Raw genomic sequence first — 14936 nt, forward strand, 5'->3', positions numbered from 1 at the left:
TTGTTGGTGATGGTCTAATGATTAACTTGCCTTGATAACAAGAAGTACAAGAAAATTCATTATTTAAAAGAATCTTTAAATTCTTTAATGAATGCCCATTTGAGTTCTCTATAATTCGTCTCATCATAATTGATCCAGGATGTCTCAATCGATCATACCAAAATACAAATGTATTGGGATCAGTAACCCTTTGATTTACGATAGAATGTGCCTCAATTGCACTAATTCTTATCCAATACAGGCCACAAGATAAAGATGGGAACTTCTCAATAACCCTTTTCTGGCCTGAGACATTCTTGGTAACGATGAGATATTGAAGATTATTCTTATCTATTGTCTCAATATGATATCCATTTCGACGAATATCTTTAAAACTCAACAAGTTTCTCTTGAACTTCGAGGAGAACGTTGCATTATCTATGATAAGTATTGTTCCCCTAGGCAGAGTTATAGTAGCTCTTCCAGAGCCTTCAATTAGATTATTACTATCTGAAATTGTAGTAACATCTGCCTTACACATACTTAAATGAGAGAAATATTTTTTTCTCTTTGAATATTGTATGTGTCGTACATGAATCAACTAAACAAATATTTTTACAATTGAACTTTGATCCAAAATTGCTTTGAGAGATATTCATATTTGCTTCCCATGGTGTGACATACAAAAAAAATATACAAATATACATTAGTATTTTGCACCATTAAACATAAACAGTAAAATTAGGATATGCTTTCATGTACTACATGGGTTTGCTCAATTAGGCTATCTTTAATAGTCTATATATCCTAACTCACTACTAAGATTCATAACAAAAATTCATAGACCGGATAGTTAGCAATATTGACTTATTATTAGTAGCGACATGGTGACAAGACAATCATATTACTTTCTTTTGTTAAATAGCAAACGTGCACTTGTGGAAATTAACTAAGATGATTTGGTTGTCCATTCAACAAACCAAAGAATGAAAGCCGTCAAATCTAGGTAACAAAAAAAAAAACATTTGCTTTTGTTGGCGAATGTTCTTGCCAGTTGCCGGTTGCCAGTAACAATCTATACATTCGTACCTTTTCTGTCCAAAACCAGTAACTAAATATTCTCTTCACATCACAATGTTACTTTAATAAAAAATATGTTAATCCTTGAAAACTAACCAAACTGAAATATTGTTCAAAACAAATACTAGAAATATATTTAATCAAAACAACTAACACTATTTCATAAAACAAATTAAATTAAATTAATTGATACTAATGACTACTACTCATGTAAAGAACTGTGATTACATAATATTTATTCACTAGCTACTACGAATAGGTAAAAATAAAAATCAAACTGCTCAATCATCTTTAACCACGGATCCATCACCAATCAAGTTGTATATTTTTCCATCACGGTACTCAAAAAAGTCTGCCACATCCAAGTGGGTGATGTCAAATTCATTGTCATAAACAAAATTAGCTTCAGGACCTTTATTCTTTAGAGATGCTTGATAAAGCTCAACCAAATATCTTGGTGTACGACAAATATTTGCTCAATGCCCTTTTCCATCGCAACGATAGCATTCAGTTTCTGAACCCTTTGTCTTCTCATCTTTCCCTTTCCACTTTTCGTGGTTATTTTTCTTTGGGGGATGATTAACACTAGGAAAATTTCTTCCTTGGCCACGACCACGAACAGTGCCACGACCTTTTTCATGCTTAGCATAATGGGAATACACCTTATCCACTTCAGATAATGGTGTAGATCCAGTGGGTCAATTTTCGTGATTTGTCATAAAGCAAGTCGTTGTTTCGTTAAGCCACAAGGAGAGAAATCAACTCAGACTACTTCTTGAAACCTTTCTCTCGGTACTGCTGTTGCAAGACCATATTGGAGGCATGAAGCGTTGTGAACGTTTTTTCAAGCATATCATAGTCAGTGATACTATCTCCACAGATTTTCAATTTAGAAGTAATTCTAAACATCGCAGAATTATATTCAGAAACAGACTTAAAGTCTTGGAGTTTCAGATGAGCCTAATCATATCGTGCTTGTGGAAGAGTGACCAACTTTAAGTTGTCATATCTTTCCTTTAAGCCATTCCACAAAACAAATGGATTTTTGACTTGACTGTCAGATATTCTATGTTCAACCCTTCATCAAGGTGATGGCGCAAGAAAATCAAGCCCTAGCACGGTATTGGGTAGATGCTTTATTTTTATCTTTGATGGCGTCTCCAAGACCCATTGCATCTAAATGAATTTCCGCATCCAACACCCATGTCATATAGTTCTTACCCGAAATTTCAAGGGCATCAAACTTTCATTTCATAATTGTTTACCCGAAAAATGGATAGAGTTGAATTTATACGTAGTTCCGAGGATATGTGACGTAACTTAACACAAAATATAAGGATAAATAGAAATGTAAATATAGATTGCAGAGAATGAGAAATAGATAAGGTTGTCAGGAACAATGAATCTTAGGATTCAACAAATAGAATCAATCTAAGAAATCTGAAAGAACGATTCTTTACTGTAGAAGAATATAGCGCTTTTATTACAATGTAAGCCTGAGAAAACTTGTTTTACAGAAATGGTAACCAAGCCCTTTTATAGTGGAGGGATTTGGCTCTAAGCATAATAAAATAAATATTCAGTGGGAGACCCATGATAAGTCAGCTTTTTCACAATTTCTGCCAAGATTCTCTCTAGTGGGATTGCAACGGCTTTGGTTTGAGCTTGATTTCGACTCGAGCTCTTGATCTTGGTTCGAGCCCGATCCTGGCTCGAGCCCTCGAATTGATTCGAGGTCAATATTAGTTGGTCTCTGGATTATCAGCATGATAAATCTACTCTGCCTCATGGTTCGATTTCGATTCGAGCTTGATAATGATATCGAACTCGACACGGATCGGCCTCCCCGATTCGAGGTTAGTTTGTTCCACCTTCGGGATCTTACTTCGATAGATCATCGTTCGAACTCGATCGGACATGCTAAGGCCGAAATTTATTTCGACCGTATACAGATAGTCCCTTCGTTTCTCAGAAAGAATGTGGCGAGAAACGATATGATTTTTTAACGGCTCGATCAGATTATAACCTGTCGTTTTCATCGGGTTCGACCATGACGCATCTGATAGCTGTCCCGTCGGTTTAGTCTTTCAAGGCATTTAGTGCATGTCAGGCGGTGGTCGGCCACCGTTGATACTGAACCGCCATCGCTTGAACCTATAAATAACCCTTTCTTTTATCTTTGACCACTTTTACATCTTCTATCTTCCAAATTTCCCAAGTTCTTCTTCGTACTCTCCAACTTACCAGTAAATCTGTGATTTCTTTCTGCAAAAGCCCCTCCTCAATTTTACCAAATTTTTGGCATCCTTGCTTCTGAACTCGAAAATGGCAAAAACGTCACAAACCATCCCTCCAAAAGAGAAAAATTCGTCTTCACAGTGTGCCGCCGATGATACGCCGGCAGAACCACGGCCTGAGGAGTGCGTTCCTGGGGCGTGCGTCCTTACTTCTGATTTCAAGGTCGATAAAGGATCATCGGTGCCTGGTTGATGTGAACCGGTATCGAGGTATATATGTTCGATAACCGAGAAGCACCTCCAACAGCTAAAGAAAGATTGCAATTGGGATAAAAAGAAATAATAATTCCTTCTTCTGACGAAGATATCACTTCGCACGTGAGGGGTTTTTTGAATGTGTATTCTTATCCTTTCACGTTGGGTCCCCTCGATTCCGTTATCATTGATTTTTGTTGTCAATACCAAATAACCCTAGGCCAGGTCCACCCTTCTTTTTGGCGGATCATTATCCTGATCCGATATTTCGTAAGCAAAATCGAGGGGATGCCGTTCACTCTTGACCATCTTATCCGATTATACCGTCCTCGACTTTTTCGTGGAGGATTAATAAAACTTCTCGACTTTTTTGAGGAGGGTTAATAAAACTTCAGTGTCGGGCTACCAAGGCTTTGTTCTCGAGTATTGACGAGGACAGGGACCGGGGTTGGATGGGCAGGTTCGTTCGAGTAAGGACTAGATGCCTTTTCCCGAGGAGTGGAATATGATACGTAAGTGTGATCTTGCTGTTACTTCTACTTTGTTCTTTCATTTATTCTCTCATCGACACTCCTCTTTTTGTGATATAGCGGTTCCCTGGATGCCCGGAGCAGTTCCCGATCTCAAGAACTGGGTACGAGCCCTTGTTTCAACCTCCACATACGCCGAGCGCTCATGGCGTGATTTGTCAAAGGGTCGGTGGGGGGACAAAAATCACGGTAAGCTCATTTCTCGTACTCTTTGATGATCCGAACGAGGTGGTTTTCAAAATATTTTATTAAGGTTTTCCATATGCAGGTTTGGGTAAATACGTGGTTTTGAGGCCCTTGTCCAATGAAGAGGAAATTTCGGCCTCTGTCCCAAAGCCGGTGAAGGAAAATAAAAGGAAAAGAGCCTCCGTTCTCGAAGATCCAAAACCGAAGAAGAGAATGGCTCATAAGCCGAACAAGAATGTCATTCCTTTGACCGTGGAATCCGTTCTGCGTCTAAGGGATGAAGATGAAGAAGAAGAAGAAAATGATGAGTCCGCGCTGGCGGTCCGAATTAAGAGAACCACCGATGCCTCATCAGCGGCTGGATCGATGATGCTCCATGAGGCTCCGCCTCGAACTGAGGATATACCGGAGAAAGATTCGGGTAGAGTCCCCGAACTATCGGATATCGAAGACGCATCTCATTGGAGTCAACGGGCAGGGGATATGACCAAAGGGGCCCTCGAACCCCTTCGAACCGAGGAGAATGCTCCAGGCGATTCATTTGGGGCAGCAACAATCGAGGATTCGCCTACCTTTCCTGCTTTTTCCACAGGGGTGATTCGGGATGCTCAAGCTCTGGGAACCCTCGATCTAGATAGGCCTCACGATGAAGAAGATCCCTTTCGTGACCTGTTTACTGGCATTGAGGACGTTGCCGGTGCTGGTGATGAATCGGATCTTTTTCACGGATTGCGGCAGGCTTTGAATCAGGTGAGCTTTTAAAATTATTTTGTCGGTACTATCTTTATGTTCATTTTTCGTTAACTTTGCTTCTTGTTTCTTTGTAGGCAGCGGCAGTTCATCGAGAATAATGTTCTCGATCCTAAAATGAGCTACATCGATACGAGGCCGACCTATAACGGGATACTGATGAGAGGAACTCCCTTAGACTTTCCTTAGGGCAGAGAGAAGAGGAAATAAAAGACCTCCGATCTGAGTTGGCCAAGGCTTATCGAGATCAGACCGATTTTTCTAAGCAGGTAATGATGCTTTTGAAAGCCTATGGGCTTGATACCAGAACGATAGCCTCTGTAACCGAGCGAGCGCTTACTCAAACTTGGAGCGATGTAGACCTTAGGCTTATTAGTTGAGTCAATGATTCGAGCTTGAAGAAATATAGCCCGTAGGCGTAATGGTCGAGTGAGTGCTTGCTCGAACTCGAAGTAATATAGTCCGTAGGCGTAATGGTCGAGTGAGTATTTGCTCGAACTTGAAATAAAAGTAGCCCGTAGGCTTAATCGAGTGAATGATTCGAACTCGAAGTAATGTAGCCCATAGGCGTAATGGTCGAGTGAGTGTTTGCTCGAACTCTAAATAAAAGTAGCCTGTAGGCTTAGTCGAGTGAATGATTCGAACTCGAAGTAATGTAGCCCGTAGGCGTAATGGTCGAGTGAGTGTTTACTCGAACTCGAAATAAAAGTATCCCATAGGCTTAGTCGAGTGAATGATTCGAACTCGAAGTAATGTAGCCCGTAGGCGTAATGGTCGAGTGAGTGTTTGCTCGAACTGGAAATAAAAGTAGCCGGTAGGCTTAGTCAAATGAATGATTCGAACTTGAAGTAATGTAGCCCGTAGGCATAATGGTCGAGTGAGTGTTTGCTCAAACTTGAAATAAAAGCAGCTCGTAGGCTTAGTCGAGTGAATGATTCGAACTCGAAGTAATGTAGCTCGTAGGCGTAATGGTTGAGTGAGTGTTTGCTCGAACTTAAAATAAAAGTAGCCCGTAGGCTTAGTCGAGTGAATGATTCGAACTCGAAGTAATGTAGCCCGCAGGCGTAATGGTCGAGTGAGTGTTTGCTCGAACTCAAAATAAAAGTAGCCCTTAGGCTTAGTCGAGTGAATGATTCGAACTCGAAGTAATGTAGCCCGTAGGCGTAATGGTCGAGTGAGTGTTTGCTCGAACTAGAAATAAAAGTAGCCCGTAGGCTTAGTCGAGTGAATGATTCGAACTCGAAGTAATGTAGCCCATAGGCGTAATGGTCGAGTGAGTGTTTGCTCGAACTCAAAATAAAAGTAGCCCGTAGGCTTAGTCGAGTGAATGATTCGAACTCGAAGTAATATAGCCCGTAGGTGTAATGGTCGAGTGAGTGTTTGCTCGAACTCGAAATAAAAGTAGCCCGTAGGCTTAGTGGTCGAGTTTATCTTAATTCTGATTGCATAATAAATCTCAAAATAGAGGAATTTTCCTTGGATATAAGATGCCGATAAAGAAGAGAACTTTCTTCGCACGTTATTACACGCCTGGGTTCGGGCCAATCTATATGAGCATGGTTCGCTTCGACCATTTGGCTCTTACAATTTTTCCTATTGGAACCCTGTTGTTGTGAAATAACTTTCTTGCGAGGCCTCGGATATTGTTGTAAATTCTGCACGATCAATGGTTACCTTATTAAAAATCTTGCCGAAAAACCCATTTGGGATAAAATCGGTCTAAGGGAAAAAGAGTGCAACGCGTGCCTTCAAGCGAGAGATCCATCTTAGCCCTTGTTCGAACTTCTGCAGGGGTCAGTTTTGAAATATAAATGAATATGGAAAGGTCGTACCTTAGCAGTAGTACCGTTTTAGATGTGATACATTCCAGCTACTTGATAGCTGTTTGGCATTTATAATGCCGAGCCTGTACGATCCCTTTCCGATGTTCTCGAGCACCTGATATGGTCCTTCCCAATTCGATCCTAGTTTTCCTTCGTTCGGATTTCGGGTATTGATGGTAATTTTTCTTAACACTAAGTCCCCAGGCTTGAAATGGCGGAGCTTGGTTCTTCGATTATAATATCTTTCGATTCGTTGCTTTTGGGCGGCCAATTGGACGAGAGCAGCTTCTCGTCTTTCGTCCGATAGTTCAAGGCTGGTATTCATAGCCTCGTTATTTGATTCTTCCTTCACGAATCGAAATCTGGCACTGGATTCACCAACTTCGACTGGTATCAATGCTTCGGACCCATATACTAAGGAGAATGGGGTCGCCCCCGTACTGGATTTTGACGTCGTCCGATATGCCCAAAGGACTTCGGGTTGGATTTCTCTCCATTTTCCTTTAGCGTCGTTCAACCTCTTCTTTAAGTTTTGAATGACAGTTTTGTTCGTTGATTCGGCCTGCCCATTCCCACTGGGGTGGTATGGCATCGATAATATCCTTCTTATCTTATGGTCTTCGAGGAATCTTGTTACTTTGCTGCCAACGAATTGTTTTCCATTGTCACACACTATTTCGGCGGGTATCCCGAATCGGCATATGATATGATCCCAAATAAAGTCTATAACTTCTTTCTCTCTTATTTTCTCGAACGCCTGCGCTTCAACCCATTTAGAAAAATAATCAGTCATAAATAAAATGAATTTGGCTTTACCTGGGGTCGATGGAAGAGGGCCGACGATATCCATTCCCCACTTCATGAATGGCCATGGGGATAGGATTGAGTGGAGTTGCTCTCCGGGTTGGTGGATCATCGGTGCAAACCTTTGACATTTGTCACATTTACGAACAAATTCCTTCGTATCTTTGCCCATATCGATCCAATAATACCCTGCTCTGATTATTTTTTGAACTAATGTATCGGCTCCAGAGTGATTCCCGTAAGTACCCTCGTGCACTTTCCGTAGGATATAATCGGTATCTCCCGGACCCAAGCATACTGCCAACGGTCCATCGAATATTCTTCGGTACAACATTCCGTCCGAAGCCAACGTGAATCGAGCAGCTTTAGTCCGTAGGGTTCTGGAATCTTTAGGGTCCGATGGGAGTTTCCCGCTCTTCAAGTATTCAATATACTTGTTTCTCCAATCCCAGATTAAGCTTGTAGAATTTATTTCGGCGCAACCTTCTTCGATTACCGATCTCGAAAGTTGAACAACATTCCCCGAGTCCGAGTCATCTACCTCAACCGACGACCCCAAATTCACAAGCGCATCGGCCTCATTATTCTTTGCATTCTACCTTCTCGAACTTCGAAGGTTTTGTTTACTTGACTTACCACCAGCAAGGAGTCGCAATTGGCTTTAATGACTTTTGCTCCCAAGTTTCTAGCTAGCTCGAGACCTGCAATCATGGCTTCATACTCGGCCTCGTTGTTAGTCAACCTGATAATTTTAATAGATTGCCTAATAGTGTAACCCGTGGGTGGTTTCAAAACTATGCCCAGCTCGGACCCTTTCACGTTCGAAGCCCCGTCCGTAAAAAGGATCCATACCCCCGATGATGTACCTGATTTCAACAGGAGTTCTTTTTCGACTTCGGGTACGAGGGTTGGCGTGAATGATCGGCCACGAAGTCTGCTAAAATTTGAGACTTGATGGTCGTACGGGGTTGATATTCGATATCGTACCCACTGAGTTCGACATCCCATTTGGCCAGTCGGTCTGATAACTCGGGTTTGTACAAAATATTACAAAGCGGGTAGGTGGTTAACACACATATGGGATGACATTGAAAGTACGACCTTAACTTTCTTGAGGTACTTATCAGTGCAAGTGCCAATTTTTCTAGGAGCGGATATCTAGTTTCCGCTTCTCCTAAGGTTCGACTCGTATAATAAACGGCGAATTGCGTACCTTGCTCTTCTCGAACTAGAACACCGCTTACGGCGACTTCCGATACTGCCAAGTACAAACAAAGTTTTTCGTCTATTTTTGGAGTGTGAAGTAGTGGTGGGCTTTCGGTGAAGCCATTTGATTGGTGGTTATTCGTAGCAGATCCGAAATTCAAGATGTTTTCGGAAATAAGCGCAAAGCACAATGGCGTGTGTTTTCAGATTTGTATCAAATAACCACTGTTATCCTCGGTCCCACAGTGGGCGCAAAACTGTTTACGCGAAAAATGGATAGAGTTGAATTTATACGTTGTTCCGAGGATATGTGGCGTAACTTAACACAAAATATAAGGATAAATAGAAATATAAATATAGATCGCAGAGAATGAGAAATAGATAAGGTTGTCAGGAACAATGAATCTTAGGATTCAACAAATAGAATCAATCTAAGAAATCTAAAAGAGCGATTCTTTACTGTAGAAGAATATAGCTCTTTTATTACAATGTAAGCCTGAGAAAACTTGTTTTACAGAAATGGTAACCAAGCCCTTTTATAGTGGAGGGATTTGGCTCTAAGCATAATAAAATAAACATTGAGTGGGAGACCCATGATAAGTCAGCTTTTTCACAATTTCTGCCAAGATTCTCTCTAGTGGGATTGCAACGGCTTTTGTCTGCGAGCTCGATCTTGCTTAGAACCCTCGATTTTGGTTTGAGCTTGATTTCGACTCGAGCTCTTGATCTTGGTTCGAGCCCGATCCTGGCTCGAGCCCTCGAATTGATTCGAGGTCAATGTTGGTTGGTCTCTAAATTATGAGCATGATAGATCTATTCTGCCTCATGGTTCGATTTCGATTCGAGCTTGATAATGATATCGAACTCGACACGGATCGGCCTCCCCGGGTTCGAGGTTAGTTTGTTCCACCTTCGGGATCTTACTTTGATAGATCATCGTTTGAACTCGATCGGACGTGCTAAGGCCGAAATCTATTTCGACCGTATACAATAATATCAGTCATAGTTAAAAGATGAGAAAAATTATACATTAGTCTTCTCAAAAAGTTTCTTGAGACGGTAGAGTCTTGTGCTGATAACGTGTAATGAAATATTAAAAGAAGAAAGAAAGTATTGCAGAGAAATGTAGAGCGAGAATTCTTATTGATTTGGGATGATTTACAATAGAATAGAACCCTTCTATTTATAGCCAACAAATAATAATCCCTAAAATCTCTCTAAAATATAGAAATTCACCTTAAATACAATTCTATTTATAACAATTATAACGTTCTTATAAATACTTAGGCCTCATACTAAACTTTGGTCTCAGGTCCCACATGCACTTGAGCCGCCCCCGTCTCCAACGTAGTTCCAACTCTACCATACTGTGCTGAAGTTTCACATACAATTTTCAACTCTATGATAGTACTATCTTGGGGTTTCACTCGTAGGAGTAGAAACTTAAGGGAGAAGTCTTGCTTTTGTAGAAGTAGAAACTTGGAGTTCAAGAAAGCAAGAGAAGATAAAGAAGTGGGTCTCTGTCTCTGGCCTCTGTTACTTTCCAATGAAAAACTAGCTGTGTTTCATACAGTGGCGGAACATTAAGAAATGAACCAAAAAGTGGCCAGCCGGCGTCATTTTTACGCCATATGTAAATTTGCAATTAAGGTCCAATTATTTTGGAAAAATAACATTGTATAGCCGCTATAAAAATAATAACCGAAAAAAGTATAAAATCTGTATATTTTTTGTATATAGATACATTCTGTATGTTATATACAAAAAATATATACAAGTTTTATACACTTTTTCGGCTATCAAATATAAATAGTTTCTGGTGCGGGCTAAAAATGATAATATACCAATTATTTTGCCACTGTAGCGGCCCAGTCTATTGTTTCATGGTTTTGTTAGCTTGGGCTTTAACTCAAAATACGCTTCACGGTTTAATCTTGAACTTGTCTTTTTTATACGCACTAATTACTTTGCCCACACATTTCGACGTGGGATTTGTTTAAAAAAAGATTTGTAGAGAATCACTTTTGAGTTCAATCGTTAGTGATAGGGGTGGGTGTTCAAACCGAACCGAAAAATTGCACTAAACCAAAAAGTCAAATATGAGATTATTTTATCCCATCTCTCATGTGGTATAAATTACTCCTGAATTATAATTCCAAGATAATTTAGTCTGCGTACCAAATGACTCCTTAAAGTATAAAATGGGGAGTGCAACACCATCGTAAGTAAATTCAGTTTCTTTCTCATTTTTCATGCCTTAGTTCTTATGCTAATGCCTCAACTATTGTTGTTGAACAACATTAATTGATTTGAAGGTTCTTATTACTCATTACATTGCTCAACAAAAAAAAAGATTATTTTTCACCACTGAAATATAGAAATTGGACTTGATAATAATGGTATAATTTATAGAAAGAAAAAACTGATTAGTACTATGTTGATAGTCACAGAGTCTCTTGAAGATTTTTTTTTTTAAAGTTCAATACTTCTTATCTATAGTAGACCAAACGAAGTCTCACTTCAGAATAGATTTAAACAATTTGAAGCGTGTGCTCTTCAATGTTCGTTAAAACATAATAGTCACTCTAATATTGATAATTTAGATTTATTTTTTAAATTAAAAATGTTAAATGATTTAGACTTACCTAAGATCAACAATGTCTCAAGAAATATTAAATGGATTAGCTATATTATCAATTTAAAAAGAATAATTAGAAGAAATCGATTGTAATAAAAAATAATTTTGAATCTCACAAAGCTAAAAAAATAGACTTCAAATAAATTAAGATTTTCTTTTTAAGTTTAAGACCTCCATTAAACTCTGGCTTTAGGCCCCTAATGTGGTTAACCCGCCCTTGTAAACTGTTATGCTATCTGCCTTAGAGTTACTCGACACTTGTGCTAATGAAAGAATATATATCCGATAGAATAGTTGAGGTATATGTAAAGCGGTCAAAAAATGATCTTCACAAGAGAATGATGCCATATGTAAACCAAGCTATATATACACATGCATGCAATAACAGAAATGCACGAACAATGAGATCACTCGTAAACCAAACTCTACGTTGCAATACCTAAAATATAACAATATGAGATCATTCAAGACTCAACATTTTCAAGTCCTTATTTCTCAGGGACCCCACACAGACGACGCATTTTTCTTCGTTAATGCTTCACGGAAGTTTCTTGTAAAGCTAAAGGGCAAAGGCGGCAAGAACAAAAGGAAGTACAAATACGTTATTTCTTCATAAAGCAAATAATGTTTTTTGTTGCTTTATTAGATTGATGCTTTAACTTTCAAGCCAAATAATTAAGTTGCTTTTGCGATTGTTGCTTCAACGTTTTAAATCTAATATTTTTTAGGCGGTGAACTATGAGCCCACCAAAAACATAATAATAAGAAAAGAAAAGTAAGAAGCATCCACTGACTTAAACTTTACTGTCACTACCTTAATTGTGTGTGTGTGTTTTTTCTTTCAGGAATGAGATAACGCAGAATCATAATATTGTCAGTGTTTTTTTTTTCTCTCTTCCTTAGTGAAGGGAGAAATACAATGTACCGACTCGAGATCAGAGGCGAATACATCTTGCGGCAAGTGATGTCACGTGATACTGCTTTGTCAAATTTTTTATTAAATAAGTATATATAGATATTACGCAAATTGAAAATATTGTGTAACATTCTCAAAAAATAAAGACTAATTATAATATTTAATTATTAGTTGAAGCGATATGAAACTAAAAGTTAAAGGTAGTTAAGTTACAAGAAGAATAACTTCTCCTTGTAAGAAGTCATTTTCGTCCATTTAATGCACAATATTTTCTTTGTAAAATGACTTCAGTCAATTCGAATGCGACATAATAACTTTTTTACAAAGTTTGGGGTGAAATTCGTTTGGGTGCGCACTAAGTAATCTGCTTATTGTGTAATATCTCACAAACCACACATAAGATCATGTAAATCGTACTAGACAAGCCCGATGCGACGAGTTATGAGGAAGCTTTTGGTAAAAGGAATCTCATTCTTCTATAAGGAAAACCACTCACTCAGCCGATCCTTGCGGTCTACGACACAATAACTTGCTCATGTTAAACATCTACGGTAAAATATATATATCCTTCGTCATACCAAATACACCTTTCCTTTTTCATTTTTTGGTTTCATTGCGTTCTTTTCGAGGACAACAGGCTTGGTCCTCGGGAGTTTTTTCGTTTGTTTCTTTGTCCTTGGAAGCTGATTACAATAAATTCTTTTTAAGAAAAAAACAAAGTACTCCAGATCCAGCAACAAGCTTTAATTCTATTAAATAATGTCAAACAAACTAAATTACAGAAAAAGGTAAAAGAGAGATGAAAATAAAATTAAGACAATAAAGAAAGATTCCAAATTCCAGATGCGAAAGTGAAAATCCAGGTGTTGCAGTTCTGGTCCTACCCAGAATAGCAAGGAATTTTCTGGAATATAATTAAGACATGACTTTACTTTGCTGTTTTCTTCTTCCTCCCACTTCTTTTTTCCTTAGTTTAATTTTCACCCAGCTCGTGCGTTTTGTGTGATCAGGGGCGAAACTAGGACTCAATGTCGAAAAATTATTTTGCACATATATATATATATATATATATATATATATATATATATATATATATATATAATATGGCCATTATTTTATCAAATGAAGTCCATCTCACGTAAGCATAAGCATCTTTGCAAAGTGTAAACTTTGTTGGCAATATTCTTTGGGACCCAAAAATATTGCATTGTGTGTTGGATATCATTTGCACAAGTTGTATCTCTTCTTTTACACCTAAGAGGTCAAGACTTTTTTGCCTATAAAAGGGAAGGCCATTAGTTCATTTTAGATACACCGACAAGACTTGTCTTCAATTCTTGTTTCTTCCTTTCTTCCTTTATTAAGAGTATTTTGTATGAGAGTTAGTATTGGGAAGCACTTGTGTGAACCCTTTCTTTGGAGTGATCTTGTGAGGTTATTCTCTTAGGGTATTTTGAATTAATTAGAGTGTTTACTCTAATTTTGTACTCTCTTTTGTACTCTTATTGTTATAGTAAATTGCTCCTCTCCACTTGTGGACGTAGGTCACTTTGACCGAACCACGTTAAATTTGTGTCTTCTTTATCTACTTTAATTGTCGTTGTTATCAACTTCCATTGTCTTTGTTATTGCCATTATACCGTTGTTTGGCTATATTACGCATTACTCGGGTTCCCGATCCTAACAAATTGGTATCAGAGCCGGATCTAACCGGGTTAGTTTCAATAGCCAAAATGACTCTAACAAAGACCTATGTTGAGAAATTTGACCAAAGTGCAAACTTCGTAATGTGGCAATTAAAGATAGAAGCTATCCTAATTCAAGATGGCTTAGACTTGGCGTTGCAAGAAAAGTAAAAGAAGCCGGATAAAATAACGAATGAGGAGTTTGCCGTCATAGACAAAAGGGCAAAAGCAGGTATCATTTTAAATCTCTCAAATGAGGTTTTACGTGAAGTTTCTGTAGAAACCACAACCAAAGGCATGTGGAAAAAATTGAAAACCTTATATATGAAGAAGACGGTAGAAAATAGACTTTACCTGAAGCAAAAGCTTTATACAATTCGTATGGGTAAAGGTACCTCTATTCTCTCTCATCTTGACATCTTTGATTCCATTCTTATGGATTTGAGTAATATAGATGCTGAAATTAAAGATGAGGATCAAGCCGTGCTACTGCTTTGTTCTCTACCCCCATCTTTTAAGAATATAAGAGATACTATACTTTATGCAAAGGATAATATCTCTTATAAGGATATTAAATCTATTTTAAAATCAAAGGAACAGATAGATAATGATATTACTGGGGAAGCTAGTGGAACTCAAGCGGAAGTTGGCTTGTTTGTTAGGGGCAAATCCGACTCCATATCCAGATACAATAATCTACAGTGTCGCTATTGTCATAAGAAAGGTTACATTATCTCCGAATGCTATAAGCTGAAAAATAAAGAAAAGCATAAGGAAAGAAAAATCGAGCACAAAAATACTGACACTGCCGAAGCTAGTGTAGCAACTGATGAGATTGAGGGAACTA

The sequence above is a fragment of the Nicotiana tomentosiformis genome, chromosome 4 (genome assembly GCF_000390325.3).
Source record: "Nicotiana tomentosiformis chromosome 4, ASM39032v3, whole genome shotgun sequence".
Classification (NCBI taxonomy): Eukaryota; Viridiplantae; Streptophyta; class Magnoliopsida; order Solanales; family Solanaceae; genus Nicotiana; species Nicotiana tomentosiformis.